Source organism: Camellia sinensis, chromosome 13 (genome assembly GCF_055761805.1).
Source record: "Camellia sinensis isolate YWXY chromosome 13, ASM5576180v1, whole genome shotgun sequence".
Taxonomy (NCBI): domain Eukaryota; kingdom Viridiplantae; phylum Streptophyta; class Magnoliopsida; order Ericales; family Theaceae; genus Camellia; species Camellia sinensis.
Window position 1 is genome coordinate 131,537,659 of NC_138973.1, and position 15,520 is coordinate 131,553,178.

Here is a 15,520-nt window from a genome sequence, read left to right on the forward strand (position 1 = left end):
AAATCGTTCATTTTGAAATGAAATTTTGAATTTCCTTATAAGACAACTTCTGGACCCCAAAAAAAATAAAGAATTTTTTTGTCTTTTAAAAAAATTGCATTTTTTTTTTTTTTTTGTCTTCAATGATTTTTTTAAATATTTTTACTTTTACATTAGATAGGCTGAAAAAATAAAAAAAATTGATACAATAGAGATAAAAAAAAAAATTAAAAATAATAATTTTTTTTAACTGAATGCCAAATGAGGCCTCTTCAACTGCTATGAATTTGGCATGCAAAAAAACAAACACAGAAGGAAAAATTGATGGTCAACGGTCTGTGTCTGTGTCTGTGTCTCAAATAAAAAATTGTAACTTGTACGCTAATAAGATGCAGGTTCATGTATATATCCACATACACGTATCAACACCAAAAGACAAAGAAAATGTTTAATATTATATACAAATATTGAACGGGAATTATGTAATGAACTTACCTCAAAAAAACAAGGAATCATGTAATGAAGGTGGTAGGAATTTTATAAATGGAATCAATGATAAACAAATGGGGGGCTTGCATGAATGACTATTGACACATAATGAAATTAAAATAGAAATGATTTTTTTTTAAATATAATATTGTTTGTATTGGGTATTAGTGCACCAGCCTCTTTCTTAGACTTAAAATGTTATTCTAATTCTATGAAGTTTTTTAATTGATTTGAATTGGCTTTATTGAATTGTTTTCTTTTTTGGTTTTGTGGCACCAACCAATAGAAGAAAAACTCAACTATAAATTCTTTATTTGTACGAGAAGGTGTGCACACTCGATGTGTTTAAAATTTACAATTACATACATGTAATTAGAAATGACACAAGTACATTTGAATTAGGTGTATTTAAATTCGCTAGTTGTAGAAGAATGAAGAAAGATAGTTTAGAAATTAAAAAATTGTAACGTTTTATTTTTGGAAAATTCTACTCACACCACCAATTTAACTCGTTACACTTTCAAAATTTTATTATTTTATTTTATAATTTCTATAAATCCTAACATTTCTCCTTCTCCTTATACTCAAAACCTAAAAAACCCTGACACCCACCACCATCAGCTCCAACCCTTCCAACCCCCATCTCCAACAACCCATCTCCAACAACCACTACTGCCAACTCTGAACTCTCACTCCCGGCTCCTCTCACTCTTTGTTGTTTTTGGAGTCAAAAAAATAACATTTATTAAAATGATTCTTGCTTTCTAATAGATTGATTTCATTGCTGCATCAAACACGGAAGCGTTATACCTAGTAGCAGATTGATGATGCCTATGAAACAAAAAATACTCTGTTTTCTTCAATAAGAATCTAGAGGGTGAGTTTAAGATCCAAGTCTGTGTCGTCACATTGTTGATCTTCATTCTTGTGCTGTTGTTGATGATGATGATTCTTGTTGCTAGGATTCGGATTAGGAAAGATTAGAGTTTTTCGATGATCATTGAAGTGAGGGTACCTGTTGACGCGCCCTTGGGCTTCATGCTACAATTCGGACTCAATGTCACGATTCTTAATCTGATCTCATGATGTGCGATTGATAAATCACCAAAGAGTCCAAATCCGGCAAATCGTTTTGGAAAACTGATTTTTGTAAAGAAGTGCCAAACATGGACTATTTTGCCAGATACAGAGTCGCCACCTAAATATTTTATTTTGGAAGAATTTAGGAAACCCTGACTCGTGCCTAACGCCACGTGTCCGTCATCACCAAAGTTGCCTCGGCTCGGGAACTTGGGTACGAGAGGGGAAGGTCATCTATGAGCACCCCCGCTCGCCCAATCAAAGATCAGCCTGTACTAAGCATGATATCTTGTTTTTGAAAACATATGCGTTCTTATTCCAGTTAATTAGCTAGAATTACTATGTGATGCGCACAACACACAAGTATAGACTAGATCGCCTAATTTGAAACAAAGCATCGCATATCCTTTTATTTGGAAATGGTTTGAAGTTTGCTACTCGCAAGTAGGCTAAAACACGGATTTCAATGAATTGTTCCAATTCAAGCAATCCAACCTTCACCCACAGGCATTCAGGCAGTTATATCACATAAGCAATTAGCCTCATGGCAAGCATGCTGTCATGTTAACACTCACACACATGCAAGATGCTAAAGCATAAACACTTACAGTGTACTCCGAGCCAAAATAGAGAACTAGTTAGAAATCAATGCATGACCCTAGTTCATGTTAAAACCGCTAATGCATCGTATGCAAAGTGCAACCAGAATAGGCTCGGCTAATTTAAAATGACATATGAGATGCGACAATTCGATACATGTATTCAACTTGGAATTGAAATATAATGCAGTTAGTATGATGCGCCGAGCCTGGTGCATGCAAGACAGATGAATGATGCACGCATGCAAACATAAGTATGCTAATCAAAATATGACCTAGAACTAACCATCGTAAGCGGATAAGTAAAAGGGAGAAAGACGTGGGGTTGGAAGATATTCACACACTCACGCACACTTATTACAAAATTCGCCCTCTCGACAGAGGGTCCGAATAAATAATACAAATCAACTAATTAATTAACTACCCTAACTAATTAATTATTACATAACTCTTAACTAATTAAACAAATTAATTAAGCTATGAAGAATAGGAAAGCAGCCTCAGGAAGAGGGATGAATGCATGCTCGGTCGGCTTCGCTCGGAAATCCGTTGCCATGCCTCATGTTGCCTCTGTTTGAACTGTTCTACACCTTTGAGAACTGTGAAAATATCTGTGATGCTCCTGAACCACTTCATGGATATGCTGAGAAGCCATCGGCCAAAGTATGAGGCCATCAGCCAAGGGAAAATGATTATCGACCAATTGTGAGTCCATTGGCCAGAAATTTTTAGCCGATCGGCCATCTTTTCCTGCAGGATACTCCTTTTGCTGCAGCACAGGACAAACATAGGCATGGCAATACATTTGCAAGACCATGTCTGCACCAACACCCTCCCTATCATGTCATGAGCTCAAGGGAGTGTAGTGCTCGACCCTCGGGCCATCAATCACGCATGTCAATGCATGATGGCCAAAGGAGCCAAGTGTGCGATTAAATATGGAATGAATGTACAAAAACACATGAATGCCTAGAACTCTATCATGTTGGATCAAAAGTGTCGGCGACCGAGGATTGAGGCACGTTTCGTCACTTCAAGTACGAATGTCCCTCGGTTCTCGTGTTTGATACCCCAAACCAAACACAATGCAATGCAAGTATGCCAAGTACAATGCACCATGGGGACATTTATACAATGCAACAAGACTAATGGCATGCAAACAAACTCAATGCAATCTGAGTATGCAAGCAAACATGCAAACAACCCAAGCATGTAACAAGTATGCACTAATGTCATGCAATGCAACTAATATGCAATAGACATGCACCCTAAACATGCAAACATGTAATATGCTAAGCATGCACAATGCAAAGCAATCTAAGCATGCAAACATACAATGCAATAAGCACGTAACAACATGCAAACCACATACCTAATGGACTTATACCGAAGATGGACAGACCTCAGCCATGCCCAAAATCAGTGGCCATAAGCGCTAAAATGATAGTAAGAAGAGCGTGAAAATGCAAGACAATCATGCATACCAATTGGCCCAAGCATTAAGGCATAAAGAGGACAACTCTTAAGCACACTTAAAGAGTAGCAAACATGGATATATGACAGCACCATAAGCTCTGTAATGATGTTAGGAATGATGCCAAATCACACATATAACACAAACAAAGCATGCAAGAAGGCTCAAAGCTTGAAGCTAGCCAAGAGACTCAAACCATGACCAAATAAGGCAAGCCCCAAAGGGCCAAGGGGACCCAAAATAGTCCTAAGGCAGGTCAAGATGAGACCAAAACCAAGCTTAAACCTAGCCAATACAAGCTAGAATACAACTCCAAAAGGCATGAGGCAAACAAGGCTACAATGGGGTGTTACACTACACCTAACAATACGAAACATGGCATGATTTAAACAATGGAAAACAGAGTTATGGCATATCAAAATAAGCCCAAAACCCACTTAGATGGCTTCCCACAGACCTAAGCATGGAGACATACACAATGGTCCATTCACGAGGCATAAAACATCAACTCTTCAAAGCTTTGAAAGGATGGAAAATGCAAGTATATGAGCATGAAACATGGACTGAAATAACATATTAGATGATGCCAAATCATGAAAAAAAAGGTCTAAGTAGTGCATGCTAATGACTTGGACATTCAAAGCTAGTAAGCGAGGATGTATGGTAGCTATACAAAGCAATGCATATATGATCAAAACAACACCAAATAGAGCTTTAGCATGCTGAAATATGACCTAAAGTTCCTTTGAGTTGAGCCAAAATATGTAAGTATGATAGTCCAAATGTTAGATGCATGTTAAGGCAATAGAGGGGATTACAAGGCAAGTATATGGTGCATGTAAGAAGCCATTAAACCAACCTAGAACAGACGTATATCATGACCAAATGACACCAAATACTTTCTGAAATGAAGCCAAAACATGCTAAGCAAATATGCTACCATTATGAGCCAATAACATAAGCATATGAGACACAAGGAGACATGGGTGTCCCTCTCCTATACAAGACTCTAAAACTACCTTTCCGCCACTGAAAATCCTCTGGATTTTAGTGGTAGAAAGGTCATGCAAAGCTAAGAACAAAGGCCAAAAGGGATGGCCTAAAACAAGGCCTAACAAGGCCTTGGAGGGGGTAAACAACCCCAAACCAAGAAAAGACCTTAAACAAAGGTCTAGAGCAAGTAAAAACAGAACTTTTATCAGTTAATATCTAAGCTTAAAACAATAAGCAAGAAGGGCTAAATGCTTAAGAAAGAATGGGGTATTAAAAGCAAGTTTGCTCACCCTTGAAGAACACCTCCAAGAACACAACGCCAACATGTTTCTCTGATCAAAATCACCTCAAGAACCTTAACACCAACTACTTAGGACTTCAGCAACCAAGGATGGTGTTCTACTAGGTGCTTTAGTGCAAAAGTATGAACAAAACAACCTTTAAGGCACAAACACACACACAAACATGCGAAGAGAGGGAGATATAGAGATAGATAGATACAACTCTCTAACCCTAAATTTTTAGAACCTCTGAGAAGGGAGGAGGAGCTCCCTTCTTATAGAAGTCCAAATTCTAAGCTTCCTAAGCAAGCTAAGGCAAGGGACAAATCCCTCCATACACGTGTATAGAGGGGGTGAATTGTGACATAAAATATCTACATAAAGCAGATGAATAGGGTTCGGCCACCAAAAATGGCCGATTGACCAACATAAGGGCTGGTCGACCAAAAAAAGTGTCGATCGGCCAACACTTTTGGCCGACGGCAAGAAAACAAGGCCGATGGCTTCAAGCCTTGGCCGGTGGGTTTAGGGGATGGAAAAAAAGCCACCCTCTTCCCTCATAAGCAAAAACACAAGTGCTTGGTCCACAACCAAGCACAAAATAGACAAGTTGAGAGATCTTGAGGCAAGGCGCGCGGCCGAGACCTCCGGGAACTCAAAACGAACATGAGCATGGATAATCATCGAGTGTTTAAACGATGACATCCAAGTCTTGAGGACGGTCAAAAATGGGGTGTCTGCAGTACCCAACTCTATTGCTCTTCACAACGATGATGATCTTAATATGCTTTCCTCTTCTTAATATTGTCATTATTGTTGTTGTTGTTGTTATTGTTGTTGTTTTGGATTCACAATTGTTTCAATTTATTTCTCCAATGATCTCGAGCGTCCCAAAAGTTTCTTATCAGAGCAAAGAACTTGTCCATCTTTTCTTCATCCTCCTCCTTTGGAGCCACACGACGATCATCATTAATTCTACCAATTTCCATGTTGTTTCATTTTTTCTACATGAATGGGGCTAACGGGGTGAGGGGGCCAGTCAAAGATAGTCATGGGGTTAGGGGAGGTAGTCGGAGGTGGAGGAGATGGTGGTAGGTGAGTAGTGTGGCACTGACATCGGTCAAAGAGGTTCAGGAGTGTTACAGGGTATAGCGATCCCGATTTTTCCAACAGTGTTTATTGTATTCCGGGCTCGGGTCTGTGGATGTTGGTTGTTGTCTTATTCTCGTTTCCATCCTTTACTCTTTGTATTTGAGTCTTGGGTTGTGTTGGGCAGGTTTGAAACAGGTTGGTTATGTTTGGAAACCAAGAGTTGATGCCCAGATTTTGGCCTTCACGCTTGAGCGGGGCTTTTGACGCTCAAGCAGGCCCTTTGCTTTTCTTCCTCCGCTCGAGCGGGCAGTTTGGTGCTTGAGTGGGATTATTCAGTCTCTAGTATTTTTCCTTGCAGGTCGTCAGACGCTCGAGCGTCCACTTTCACCCTCGAGCGGGGACCTTCGTCTGCAGAACTTCTAAAAGTGTGCATTCGACGCTCAAGCGTCGTTTTTCATGCTAGAGCGGGGGTCTGTGTCTGACGCTCGAGCGGGGCGTTCCACCCTCGAGCGGGCTGTGTAGTATATCAGTCCGAGATGGAGCATTTTAAACCATTTTTTCGACTTTCTCTTTCTCTTTAGCTTTTCAAAAACCTTATTTGAGACCTCATCTCTCTAGAATACACATTCTCTCTACGAAATCATCTAGTTTTAACGATCTTCCACCCTTGTCCCTTTGTATAAAGTGTAGAGCGTGGTGTGGGCTACATTTGGATCCGAAAATCTTTGGGTTTGGAGCACCTTCGAATTTCTTCATCTTCTCCTTTGAGCTTCGAAATTTGAGGTAGGGATAACTACTCATATTTATGATCTTTGACATAAACTTGTGGTCATTTTGATTTAATGTTGAAGTTGGAAAATTTTGGGTGTTAGGGTTTCAAAATGTATAAAGAGGGGTTTTGTTCTTTTGACCAATACATGTGTATTTTGGGTCTTAAAATAAGGTTATTGATGTTTACTGATGATATTTGGACCTTTGGGTCAACGTTGAGAAAATGGGGAGAAAAGCCCTAATTTATTGTGATGAATTAATTTGTATAATTGATTTGGGAAAGTTATGGAAATATGAAATTGAGTTGGAAATAATGAAATTGGGTAATTATGAGATTTAATGGTGGAGTTGGATTAATTAATCACTCACCTTTGAAATTGTAGATAATTTATCTGTTTAATAATTTATTATCTGTTTAGAAATAAATGTTTTGGGCTATCGGCAGAGGATAGTCTTGATTGTTGTAGACACTGCATGATGATTAGGTGAATTAAAACTAATCATATGAGTATGTCATTGAACATGACGGATGGAATAACACATTGAATATGTGCTTTGCTTGATCATTGTATATGATAAGTGTTTAAATACATTGTATATGTATGTTGTTTGGGAGAATATAGGGGATGTACTCCACGGTTTGGGAGAGGATAGGGGATGTACTCCACAGTTTGGGAGGAGATAGGGGATGGACTCCTAAATCGGATTTGGGAGGAGATAGGTGATGGACTCCAGTGATAACTAAGTTGGCCAGAGTGTCCAGGGTGAAAGTCCCAAAATCCTAATTACGTTTGCATAACATAGATGAATTGAAGTATTGAAATGATCGTAATATGAGTTGTAGTCTCATTTGAAATTGAATCGTTGAAGTATTGTCAATATGAGTTGTAGGCTCATTATGAACTGTCTGGCTGAATAAGGAACCATATCTATGAATTGGTTTGGATAATGAAATGAAAAAAGGATGTTTGTTTGTTTATATGAGTTAAACATTTATCAAATGCCAATGTTTTAGTTATTGCTCATATTATGTTTAGCATATCTCTATTGGGCGTTGGCTCACCCTATATGCGACATCATTTTCAGGTTTAGGTGTTATGCCGCCTCCAAGGCCTTAGCTTGGATGGTTTTTGGGAGTTGAAGACCCTTTTGGTTGTTTTATTATTTTGGTGATACATGTAAATTAAAGCCAAGGGCTTATTTGTGTAGAGAGTTAGAGCTCTTCTTTTGTTGTAACCAAGCGTTGACTTGGAAAGTTGTAAGCCTACAGGGTATTTACTTTTGTTGTCAACATGTATTACTTTTTGTAAGAATACATTGATGAATGGAAATATGTTTTATTCTCTTGTCTAAGAATATCATGAATGTTAGGTTTGTATGTATTATTTTGAGGGCGTTACAACTTGGTATCAGAGCGTACCGGGTTTGAATACTTGGGTACGTAGGAAGTGGTTAGTACCACAGTGGGTTTGTCTCGCTTGTTAGAGACTTAGATGTAATGCTATGTGTTTATTTGATAACATATTTACGTGACTATTTTGGGTATGGAATGTAGTTTCTAGGATGTTGATTGGATCCTTGGGTTTCTGGGAGTCTTGTTGGAAAGGCACCTAATCAATGCTGTTTCTAACTAGAACTCTAGCAACACCACGGGACTGTCATAATCCGGAAATGAATTTCGTAAGTACTTATGTGATTATGTGCTTACGTGAAGTGAATTACTATTGTCCATTGCATTAGGACGTGAGTGATATAGCGTCGGCACATTTATGAATTTGCTAATGTTTTCATTACCTTTATTAGGATGTCAGGACGAGGACGTGGTGGTAGGCGAGGTAGGCCTAGGAGGCAGGAGATGCTTATACCGGATGAGATTCCGGCGCAGCAGGAGGGTGTTGGTCAGGCCAATGTGGCCGAGCCAGTAGGTCAGCAGGCCATGGGCACCTTAGCTCGCGACATGGCAGGAGCATTGAGGGAATCAATGGGCATTCTCAGGGCTGAGAATCAAGTCCAGGCCTATGTAGCTGAGGCAGGGCCTTCCTTTCTGAAGAGGGAGTTTTTCGGTCTAATCTGGATGAGTTTTTGGGGGATCCGAAAGAGCCACTTAAGGTTGATGAGTGGGTTGAGCAGATGATGAAGACGTTTGAGATGCTAGGCATCGAAGACGGAGCCTTGAGGGTGACCTTGGCGTCCTTCCAGCTGAAGAGTGACGCGGGTCAGTGGTGGAAGTTTACGCGGGCCCGTATTGGTGGGACTTGGGAGGCCTTCGTAGATGCTTTCTAGGAGAAGTTTTTGCCTCCCGCTGTTAGGGAGAAATTGAGGGATCAGTTCTGTCAACTCAAGCAGCTAAACATACCAGTGGCCGAGTTTGAGGCCGCATTTACCAGTTTATCGAGGTTTGCTCCTGAGCTAGTGGCGTCTGAAGAGCGCCATTGTCTTGAGTTTAAGAAGAAGTTAAGGACCAGGCTCAAGATGAGAGTTGCGGGGTCCATGACTCGGGAGTATGGGCGCCTTGTGGATGCTGCGGCCCATCTTGAGATTATTATGCATGAGGAGGAGGAGGAGAGGATAAGGGGCTCCAAGAGGAGTCAGGATGGTTAGAGGGACGGTACGAGGCAGAGGGGTCCTAACCCTCAGCAGTCCAAGAGTGCGTTTGCGAGATCTACCTTTCCAGTGCCGAGTTCAGGTTCTGGGAGAGGCAGTCAGGGAGACTTTACTTGTTACAAGTGTGGTCAGTTGGGCCACAAGTCTCCAGCTTGCCCACAGAAGGGAGGAGGGCAGAGAGCAGCTTCATCTTCGACTCGTCCTCAGAGCCAGAGTCAGGGCAGAGGCCAGCCGCTCTCGTGTTACCAGTGTGGTGAGACGGGGCACCTGAAGAGGTTTTGCCCGCAGTTGAGTGGCACATCTGGTGCATCTGGGTCGAGGCAGAGTTATCAGCCAGCTCAGTATGTTCAGGCCTCGAGGGCCAATTAGGGAGCCTCATCGTCTCAGTCTGTGCAGCAGTCTTTCACTCCGAGAGGTGAGCAGGTAGATCAGGGGCCTTCCAGGCGTGTGTATGTTGTTACCGTGCAGGACCTTGTACTGGCTCCATCTGTTGTGAGAGGTACCTTTTTGTTTTGCAACTCGGTTGCTAATGTGTTGATTGATACGGGTGCATCTCATTCCTTTATATCTGCTGCATTTGTATCTGTTTTGGGGTTGGAGTTGGCGCAGTTAGCTTCTTGTATTTGTGTAGTATCACCTGTTGAGGGTGAGATTGTAGACACTCCATTTTTGACCATCCTCAAGACTTGGACGTCAGCGTTTGAACACTCGATGATCATCCATGTTCGTGTTCGTTTTGAGTTCCTGGAGGTCTCGGCCGTGCTCCTTCCCTCAAAATCTCTCAACTTGTCTGTTTTGTGCTTGGTTGTAGACCAAGGACTTGTGTTTTTGCTCCTTAGGGAAAAGGGTGGCTTGTTGGTCATTCCCTCAACCCATCGGCCAAGGCATGAAGCCATCGGCCTTGTTTTCTTGCCATCGGCCAAAAGTGTTGGCCGATCGGCACTCTTTTTGGTTGGTCGGCCCTTATGCTGGTTGATCGGCCATATTTTCTAGCCGAACCCTGTTCATCTGCTTTATTCAGATATTTTATGCTAGCTGTCACAGCTGGCATGCACAATTCACCCCCTCTATACACGTGTATGGAGGGATTTGCCCCTTGGCTTAGCTTCTCCTAGAAGCTTTGAATTTGGTTCTCTATAAGAGAGAACCATCTCCTCCCTCCTCAAGGGTTCTGAAAAATAAGGTTAGAGAAGTTGTATCTATCTATCTATCTCTATATTTTCCTCTTTTTATATCTTTGTGTGTGTTTTTGTGCTCTAAAGGGTGTTTTGTTCTTACTATTGCACACAAACACCTAGCAATACACCATCCTTTGTTGCTGAGGTGCTAGGGAGTTGGTGTTAGGGTTCTTGAGGTGATTTTGATCAGAGAAAGTTGCTGGAGTGGTGTTCTTGAAGAGGTTCTTCAAAGGTGAGGAAACTTGCTTTTAATACCCCATTCTTGCTTAAGCTTTTAGCCCTTCTTGCTTATTGTTTTAAGCTTAGCTTTTAACTGATAAAAGTTCTATTTTTACTTGCTTTAGACATTTGTTTAATGTCACTTTTTGGTTTGGGGTTGTTTCCCACCTCTTAGGCCTTGTTTTAGGCCATCCCTTTTGGCCCATGTTCTTGGCTTTGCATGACCTTCCCACCACTAAAAAATTTTCAGTGGTGGGAAGGTGGTTTTGGAGTCCTAAATAGGAGAGGGTCATCCCCTCTCCTTTTTGTCTTGTATGCTTGCATAAATGGCTTATGTTGGTAGCATGTTTGTTAAGCTTGTCTTAGCTTCATTTCAGCAAGTATTTGGTGTTACTTTGCCATGCTCTATCTCTGTCTAAGGTTGGTTTAGTGGCATTTTGCATGTACCATACACTTGTAGTGTAAATCACACACACTAGCTTTATATGCCTCATGTTTGAGCATGTCTTTCTAGCCTCTGTCGTGTCCATTTCAGCATGTTTTTTATCTTGTTTTACCATGTCATACCTCTGTTTAGGTTTGGTTTGGTTAGCCTTTGCATGCCTCATGCACTTGTAGTGCATTTCCATGAAATTACCTTAACATGCTTCATGCTTTAAGCCATGTTTCTAGCATGATTTTGGCTCGACTCCATGAAGCTTTTAGCCTTGTTGTGACATTCTTAAGCTCTAATTTGAGTTGTTTTGGTCATATATGCCATGCTTTGTATAGCTACCATGCAATCTAGCTTGTTAGCTTTGAGTGTCCAAGTCACTAGCATGCTTTACTTGGACCATTTCAATGATTTGGCATCATTTGTTATACTATTTCAGTCCATGTTTCATGTTTGAACGCTTGCATTTATCACTCCTTTAATGTTTTAAAGAGTTGATGTTTTATGCCTCTTGAATGGATTATTGTGTATGCTTCCATGCTTGGGTCGTTTGGATGCCATCTAAGCTGGTTTTTGGGCTTATTTTGATATGCCATAGCTCTGATTTTATTGGTTTAAGTCATGCCATGTTTGGTTTTGATAGGTGTAATGTAACACCTCTTTCGTAGCCTTACATGCCTCATGCTTTTGGCATTGTGTTCTAGCTTGTGTTGGCTAGTTTTGAGCATGTTTTTGGTCTTGTTTGGACCTCTCTTGGGACTGTTTTAGGTCCCCTCGGCCCTTTGGGGCTTGTCTTGCATAGCCTTGGTTTGAACCCCTTGGCTAGCTTTAAGCCTTGAGCCTTCTTGCATGATTTGCTTGTTTTATTTGGTTGGTTTGGCACCTTTCCTAACATGATTTCAGAGCTCACAATGTATGTCACATGTCCATGTTTGTCCTCTTTTAAGTGCTCTTGAAAGTTGCCCTCCTATGCCTAGGTGTTGAACCATTTACATGTGTATATTTGCTTTGCATTTTCATGCTTCCAATTCATGACTTTGGCCACTGATTTGAGCATGTTTGAGAGTAGCCCATTTTGGTTTAAGTCCATCTTACCATGTTGTTGTATGCTTGTTTCATTTTGCATGTTGTTGCATGCTATGCATGTTTGCATACTTAGGTTGTATGCCTATTGCATATTAGATGCATTGCATGATCTTGTTGCATACTTATACCATGCTTGAGTTGCTTGCATGCTTAGGTTGCATTGCATTGTGTGTGCATTCCCTTGCCTCTTGATCAAGCATGATAGAGGTTGGGGACCCTTATGTGTTTTGTGCATTTCATTTGATATTGAATTGCACACTTGGCTCCTTTGGCCATCATGCATTGAAATGCGTGATTGGTGGTCCGAGAGTCGAGAACTACACACCTTTGAGTCTTAAACATGATAAGGGGTGTAGTTGTACAAACATTTTCTTGCAAATTCATTGCCATGCTCTGTTTGTCCTCTGCTGCAGCAACAGGAGCTTTTCACAGGAAGATATGGTCGATTGACCATATTAAGTGCCGATCGGCAACAAACATTTGGCCGAGAGCCTTATATTTGGTCGATGACCAGTTTTCCATGGCCGATGGCCTCCCAGAATATCCACAAGGTGGTTCAGAAGTGTCACAGAAGTTGGCTCAGTTTCCAGAGGTACAGAGCAGTGTAAACAGAGGCTACATGAAGCATGGCAACGAATTTCCGAGCGAAGCCGACCGAGCATGTATTCGTTCCTCTTCCCGAGGCTATTTTACTATTTTTCATAGCTTAATTAATTTGTTTAATTAGTCAAGTGTTGTGTCTTAATTAATTAGCTTGTTAGTTAGTTAATTAGTTAATTTGTATTATTCTTTCAGTCCCTCGGCCGAGAGGGTGCAGTTGTGTAATAAGTGTGCGTGAGTGTGTGAATGTCTTCCAACCCAAGTCTTTCTCCCTTTTACTTAACCGCTTACGATGGTTTGTTCTAGGACATATTTCAATTAGCATACCTTATGCTATGCATGTTTGCATCATTCACCTGTATTGCATGCAACGGGCTCGGCGCATCATACTAACTGCATTGTATTTCAATTCCAATTTGAATACTTGTATCAAGTATTGCATCTCACATGACATCTTAGAATAGCCGAGCCTATTTCTAGTTTCATTTTGCATGCGATGCGTTAGCCATTTTAACATGAACTAAGATCATGCATTGATTTCTAACTAGTTCTCTATTTTGGCTCGGAGTACACTGTGATTGTTTATGCTTTAGCATACTGCATGTGTGTTAATGTTGCCATGTCAGCATGCTTGCCATGAGGCTAATTACTTATGTGATATAACTGCCTCAATGCCTGTGGGTGAAGGTTGGATTGCTCGAATTGGAACGATTCATTGAAATCCGTGTTTTAGCCTACTTGCGAGTGGCAAACTTCAAACCGTTTCCAAACGAAGGATATGCAATGCTTTGTTCCAAATTAGGCGATCTAGTCTATACTTGTGTGTTGTGCGCATCACATAGTAAATTCTAGCTAATAATCGGAATAAGAATGCATGTGTTTTTAAAAATAAGATATCATGCTTAGTACAGGCCGATCTTTGATCGGGCGAGCGGGGGTGCTCATAGATGACCTTCCCCAATCGTACCCAAGTTCCCGAGCCGAGGCAACTTTGGTGATGACAGACAAGTGGCTTTAGGCACGAGTCAGGGTTTCCTAAATTCCCCCAAAAATAAAATATTTAGGTGTCGACTTTGTATCTAGCAAAGCAGTCCATGTTTGGCACTTCTTTACAAAAATCAGTTTTCCAAAACGATTTGCCGGATTTGGACTCTTTGGTGATTTATCAATCTCACATCGCACATTGTGAGATCAGATTAAGAACCGTGACATTTGAGGCTGAAATGTAGCTGTAGACACCCCATTTTTGACCGTCCTCAAGACTTGGACGTCACCGTTTGAACACTCGGTGATCATCCTTGTTTGTGTTCATCTTGAGTTCCCGGTGGTCTTGGCTACGCGCCTTGCCTCAGGATCTCTCGACTCGACTATTTTGTGTTTGGTCTCGCACCAAACACTTGTGTTTTTGCTTTGGAGGGCAGGGAATGGCTTGTTGGCCATCCCCACACTCCACCGGCCATGGCTTGAGGTCACCGGCTGTGTTTTGTTACCATCGGCCAAATGTTTGGCCGACCGGCACTCTAGATGGTCGACCGACCATCTATTTTGGTCAAATTACATTTTTGGCTGGCCGACCACTGTTCATTTGCTTTTGCAGATATTTTTATGCCAGCTGTGCTAGCTGGCATACACTTTGCTCCCCTCCATATGTATGGAGGGATCTCCCTTTTGACTAGCTTACTTGAGAAGCTTTGCAAGAGTGAGCTCTATAAGAGGAAGCCTCTTCTCCCTCCATTAGGGTTAGAGAAAAAATCCCAGGGGAGCTCTGGTTCTAGGGTTAGCATAGTATATCTATTCTATCTCTATTTCTCCCTCTCTTTTGCCTTGTGTGTGTGTTTAGTCTTACTATTGCACACAAACACCTAGTCCTACACCTTCTCTTGGTTACTGAGGGACCAGAAGGCTGTTCTTGGTGTTTTTGGGTGGTTTTGAGCTTGAAGAAGCTGCTGGAGCATCATTCTTGAAGAGGGTCAACAAGGGTAATATTCTTGCCCTTTTTATCCCATATTTGCATAGTCTTTTAGCCTATCTTGCAACCTTTTTTAGACTCTGTGTATAACACATAAAAGTCTTGTTTTTGCCTGCTCTAAATAGTTGTTTAAGAGTGTTTTGTTGTTTGAGGTCGTTTGACCCCTCTTAGGGCTTGTTTGGCCCCATTTTGTGGTATTTTGGGTGAGCTCCGGGACCACCTTGTTTGGGCCTCCTCACCACTGAAATCTTGAGAGATTTTAGTGGTGAGGATGGTGCCTTGAGGTCCTAAGAAGGAGAGGGCCACCCCCTCTCCTTGTTGTCCTTGAAAAGGGCCATTTTTGCCTCATGTGTGAGCATCCTTTTTAAGTTCATGTTGGCCATGTCTTAAGTGTTATTTATGCTTATTTTGCCATGATATAGCACTATTTTTACTTGGTTTAGACACACCATGCTTGCTTTGCATACTTGTCTTGCAATGCCATGAAATTACCTTAACATGTATCTAGCATTTAGACCACTATGCTTACTTATTTTGGCTTAGCTTTGTAAAGCTTTTATGCATGTTTTAGTGTGCTTGAGGACTGTTTTTGGTTGTTTGGATCATCCATGATTTGCTTTGTATAGCTACCATGTAATCCCTCTTATAGGCCTTAAGTATCGGACCCTCTAGC